A 6,359-nucleotide genomic window follows, 5' to 3' on the forward strand; every position below is an offset into this window, starting at 1 on the left:
TGTATCGCTGAACTGTGTAGATTACTCACTGTTTTCAACTGCATCAATAATAATATGTCAGCACAGCTGCTCCTTCTCATTTCCATACAATTAAATGGACAATATATGGACAATATCAAGTGTTAAAGACCTGTATGAATTTTACTAATGTATCCAAGAAGGTTAAAATAGCCACAGTAGTTAGAGCAGCTGATTGATAATATGTTAACAGTCCCTATCAAAGAGACTGCAACCTGCATAAAAAAAAAAAAAAAGGCAGGAATTTCATTTATCTCCTCGCCTCATTTGTTCTCTCTTTCACATCTTTACTTGGGCATGTGATGCAGAGCTGGCTGGAGACTACCTGGAGGAAAAATGTTTCTGCCTTCACTATCTTGAGCCATCCACCTCCCTGGAATTAACTTCACTTTGTGGTAACAAAATAAGGAAGGCTAGATTAACTCCCTTCTGAGCATTTGCAAAGGAATCTAACAGTGAAGGACGTGTATCTCTCCAGCACAACACACTGAGGTCTGACCCACGGTGTGGGGAGAGAGGAGCTGCGTACTCATAATCTGTTGCAGAATCACAGACCCACAAGAGAACATGCTGCAAGTAGTTTAGGCTGGCTGTGAACCAGCGTTGCAGTTCCTCACCTTGACTCTCTCCTTTTTTTATTCCATGTGAAATTCTCTGCTGTGTTCCTCCTGCATTTTTCCACCTTGAAATGGTCTCTGTCTTTTGCCTCTGTGCCAGTATCTTTCACAGCCCTCTCTGTCCTTTCTCCAGGGGGACAGCAGTACGTTTGGGTTCCTGCAGCATAGCTTATCCTGCAGACCTCAGAGCTCCTTGCAAAGCCCATCCAAGTAGAACTCCTTAATAAGCAGGCAAGAAATGGAGTCCCTCCCATACTTCTGTATGCCAAGATGTAGGGTTAAAACATTTCTTGTTCTTAATATACCCATTGTTTGAAGGCTGATGCACAGAAACAGCAACACAATTGATCATAATTGAATGCTTTGAGCATCTGTAAGATCACATTAGCATTTTCCTTTGTTTTTCTTTAATGCCATTCCAATATTCCCTGCCAGAGGACATAACGTGATACCGGAGGGGTTAGAATGCCTCCCTGGGAAGTGGGAAATGTGAGCTTTAGGTCCTCTTCAGCCTGAAGAATTTGAAGCCGTACTTCTCAATAAAATGCCTAATCATGCTACAAAATAGGCTACAACAGTGTTGTTCTCCATCTGTCCTGCTGAAGCAGAGCCAATGTGCAGCAAAGAGTGCAAGATTAATGGGACCAGGGAGAGGGGATAAGCAACAGAGGTTCTGCACGTAGCACAGTGAGATGGGGACTACCAGCCATTTATGAGTCCTGGAGATTTTTGCTCCTTGCTCTGAAAGGTATTTGTGTATTTTAGCTTGTGATGCATGAATGAGCAGGACTAGCAGCAGGAATCATGTCTCTTACACCTTCACTCAAGTTTAATGAGGAAAAAAAAAAAAAAAAGCCATCATCACCTCATCTGCACTTCCTTGTTCATTTGCATTATGAGTCTACTTCAACTTTAAATGCTCCTTGCTACACTGAGCAGGAATTATGACGGCCTTCCATGTGATGGCTAATACCACTGCCTGGCAGGATGAAGCCTTTTCCTTGCAAGCTTCAGAATGGAGTTTGGAAAAGTGTTGCTGATTGCAGTCTGTATTGAGCAAAGCAGGTAAGTGAGGGCTTGGCTTTCCTATGTCAGATTTTGAAATTTTGAAGCAGGAGAATAAAACAAGAAACAAGCGATCTTCTGGTAACAGAAAAAAAAAAAAAAAAAAAAGAAAAAAATAAAAAGACATCACCAACTAAATACCCAATACATTTTTGTCTCTAGTCTCCTCTGAAGTAATATGAATTGCTAGAATTAAATTCAAATGGATTTTTAAGATGCTTTTTTTTTTCTTGGTGTTAGTTTCTCTACTTCAGTGGGCTCTGTCTAAATGTATCATCAATCTCACGTTGGTATATTCATCTCCAGGTCCCACGCGCCAACTTTTCTAATACTCTATACGTTTCCTGCAATTAGCAACCTGTACGTAGCTGTGGTCTTTGCTGCAGAAACATTTCAGCACCTTGCAAAAGGCAAAAAAACCTCTGGGCTTTTCCAGTGTATTCAGCTACAGTATTAACTGCCAGAAAGCATCCACATTTGGACTCTGGGCAGCATTTTGGCTTGCACCACTGTAAGCCCCCAAGGGGGCTTACTCCACAATGATCAACATCATAATGATATTACAATAGAAGTATGGGGTCAATGCTGCATAAAGTCCCATGTCACAGGACACAAAAGTATTCCTTTGTCACATTTTCTTGGTTGTTTTGGGTAATTAGTTGGGAAGTCTTTGGGAAATGAAATGTTTTTAGTTTTGTGCATGTAAAATAGCTTTTAAGATAGTGACCAAAGCATATTACATGTCTGACTCTTCTCCTTTAGATTGGAGAATTGTGACATAATTGGTTGACAGTTATGATGCTTATTGATAAAGAAACACACCAGTAAGAGGCTGATAACACCTTAATTGGCTAATGAAAAATAATAATAATAATAAAAATAAAAATAATAATAATAATAATAATAGTGGTATTCGTTCCCAACTGTATCACTACAAACAATGCAATACTGAGTTACATTTCTATCTCCTATTAGTACTAGCAGTAGTAATCCACAATTGCGTTACTGTAAAGAAATCTTGTACATTGTATGAAAGCTCTATTATATTACAGTTCTGTTGTCTTCCCTTCTCCACTCAGCACTAGGGCACAAGCCCATCCCACAAGGACCATGGTGTCCAACTCCTGGCTCCACACAGGACCACCCAAAAATCAGACCGTGTGTCTGAGAGCACTGTCCAAACGCTTCTTGAACTCCGGCAGCTCAGTGATGTGACCACTGCCCTGGGGAGCCTGTCCCAGTGCTCGACCACCCTCTGGGTGCAGAACCTTTCCCTAACACCCAGCCTGACCCTCCCCTGTCCCAGCTCCATGCCGTTCCCTCGGGTCCTGTCGCTGTCCCCAGAGAGCAGAGCTCAGCGCCTGCCCCTCCGCTCCCCTCGTGAGGGAGCTGCAGGCCGCCATGAGGCCTCCCCTCAGCCTGCTCTGCTCTGGGCTGAACAAACCAAGGGACCTCAGCTGCTCCTCATACGTCTTCCCCTCTAGACCCTTCACCATCTTCGTAGCCCTCCTTTGGACACTCTCTGATAGTTTCATGTCCTTCATATACTGTGGCACCCAAACCTGCACACAGTGCTTGAGGTGAGGCCGCCCAGCGCAGAGCAGAGCAGAACAACCCATTCCCTCACCTGGCTGGCAGTGCTGGGCCTGATGCACCCCAGGGTGCGGTTGGCCCTCCTGGCTGCCAGGGCACACTGCTGGCTCAGCTTCAACTTGCTGGTGACCAGCACTCCCAGATCCTGCTCTCCAGCCTCTCATCCTCCACACAAATGGGACCTATTTAATGACAAGTCCCTAAATATTTTTTTCATTGGTCCCAATTTTGCTGCATCGTTACCCAAATTTGGTGTTTCTAACACTTATCTAGACAGTTTTGATCCAATATGGATCCAATAACCCATACTGTTATCTAGAGAGTTCCAAAACCCCCTTCAAACCCTTTGGTTCATGCTGGTTACATTTCACCCTGGTTACATTTCATCTATACCATACACTTTCTGGACAGAACTACCTTATTTTACTTGAGTCTTGACTTCCCTGTCTAACTCATATTAATCCAACAGTTTCCCTTTTTATGCAGAGACAGCTTGCATTCCCGAGCAGCAGACTAACCCATTTTGTGCTCACATGGTATCTTTGCCCTTGAATAGTTGCAGTCACCACCCTAGCTCCCACGAAAGGCTTTAGACGGTGTTGAATCCCAGGGTCTGAGCAGGGCCTCTTGCCCACAGCGTGCTCCTGCACCTGCCACTGCTTCCACCCAAGCAGACCCCTGTGCATGACAAGCAGACAGCACAGACGAAGCTAAGAGGATGTCTTTCTACTTCAAAGCCTCACCACAGGTCTTTGTGTTAAAAAAAAGGACACAGGAAAGGACAGACGTAAAGAAGGCAGAAATTGGTCTCTGCCGGTGGGCCGGCAGGCAGAACAAGGCAGATGACAGGCGGAAAGAGCCCAGGCCACATAATGTCCTCCTGCAGGGATCTCTTCCTTCCTCTGCGCAGAAGAGAGAAGCTGAAGTAGCAGCAGCAGGAGGGAGGGCGAGCAGCCAGCCAGCCTAGCACTCTGCTGTCACCCGCCAAGCCTGCAGCATCAGCACGATCTCCTGTCACCTGCACGATCCTCTTTTGCTTGAATGTGTTACCCATGCTCAACGGAAAGGAAAGGGAAAGGGACCTGGATTCAGTACAGCTTCTCCAAGCATTTTAATGGGACTGGTTGGAAAAGCTTTTCAGACCTGAATGGAAGGGAGCAAAATTGGATTTTGATCACTCACTTCTGCTTGAGAAACACTATACAGCAAAGTAAGCACAAACTTTTGAGCTCCAGCTGAGCAGGATTCCCCAGGGACCTGAGGGATTGAGAAGATGAGACACAAATGAGCCCAGAAGTTGAGATCCATTGGCAAGGAGATGTGCATTGCTGGGGAAAAAAAAAAAAAAAAAAAAAGCTTCACCAACGTCAGCAACAGCATTACATCTTACTGCTAAGAGGAGTCACTTTTTCTTGACAGGAGAACACAGCCTCCTCGCACTGCCAAAGCCTCATCTCAGTGCCAGCAGCCACAGCCAGGTGGCACCGCCAGTTGCCACTTTTCACTATCATCTGGCCCCTCACTTCATTTTACTGCCAGAACTCTCACCTCCATGCTCAGCCCCACTGTCACAACCCACTGCCAACTGCCGGTTCCCACTGCCAGCTCTAGGCAGCCTTGTCTCGCTGGGTGCATCTGCACTGCATCCAAAGGCGTGCCTGCGGCTCACGTAGGCAGGCGGCAGCACCGACAGAGCCATGGTAGCGCCGGCTGAAAACCCAGCCCAGCAAGAGCATCTCTGCTCCTTTCCTGTGTCATCAGGGAAGCCTTATCCTTTCCATAAAGATACCCCGGGGGACCGCATGAAGGAGTCGTGGTAGCGTGACTGATGTTAAAACAGCCAGCTAAAAAGGCAGCAATTCCCAGGTGACTAGGAACTGACAAGGACAGCATGCAGTCACCCTTGAGGAAATGGCTGAGCTGGGCCAAGATGTAACGTAAGAGACAGTGAGTGGGATTTATAATGTAAACTCTGGACACCTACAATGTGGAAGTGATTCATCTCGTTTTCAAGAGGACATCTGCATTTGGTCACATGAACTTCGCTGCTACATTACTTCTCCTCCTACATGATTCAGAACAGTGCTCTGCAACATCTAGCTCAGATGCCTTCAAGTTTGAATAGATAAATCTCCCCCTGCACCTAGAGGTGGTGTAGCCTCTTCTTATAGGGCAAATAATTCTGGAGGCCACAGGTCCCCCTGTCAGAATTTGCCAGCTATCATTCACCGTTGCTCATTTTCTTTTAAACTTCTGAACTTTCAGAACTTCAGAAATGAAGGCTTTAAAAGGTCACACACTTTACCTTCAAGAAGCAATGTATTCTAAATGATAAAACCAAGTGATTTATTCAAACTGTGACTGTAAAATAATAATCTTTTTTTGATCTTTTGTTAGAATTAATTAGAATTCATTCACAAGCCTTTCCACTTTGATCTGTAAATCAAATTCCGATCCTACCAGCAGCTTGTGAAATATTTATTAGCACAGGATTATTATCACAGCCTGATTATTGTCTAGATTATCCAGCAGCATACATACCAGTATGTTATTGCTGAGAAACTTGGCCATGGTGTTTGTCTATAAATTATGACTGTAATTTTTCTGTGTCCCCATCTCTGCCCTACTACAGGTCTTTGTTTACCCACATGTTTTGGTTTGACAGTACCGTTCCATCTTGACTGTCTCTTTGGCTTGCTACAGAGACATAATGTTGCCAAGCAAGATTACAAAATCGATATGATTAAATCAAATAATGGTATTACAATGAATAAAGCTTCGGAAGAGAAATTTAAATTACTCATGGAGGCCATTTATTTTAAAAACCAAGTGACTGATTTATGGTAATTTTCCTATGGGAGTAGGACTCCTTGCTTATTAAATGTGGAACTAGAAATAATTTAGGGAAAAGATATAACAGATGTCTACAAAAGCATATGTGTCATGAAAAAGATGGATGGGGATTGATCCAAATACTTTCCCATAACCAGGGCCCATCGAATTAAAATACTCTCAAACAAACAAAAGTAGTTGTTTTTCACATAACAGGCTGTAAGCCTGTAGAAC

The sequence above is a fragment of the Cygnus atratus genome, chromosome 1 (genome assembly GCF_013377495.2).
Source record: "Cygnus atratus isolate AKBS03 ecotype Queensland, Australia chromosome 1, CAtr_DNAZoo_HiC_assembly, whole genome shotgun sequence".
Classification (NCBI taxonomy): Eukaryota; Metazoa; Chordata; class Aves; order Anseriformes; family Anatidae; genus Cygnus; species Cygnus atratus.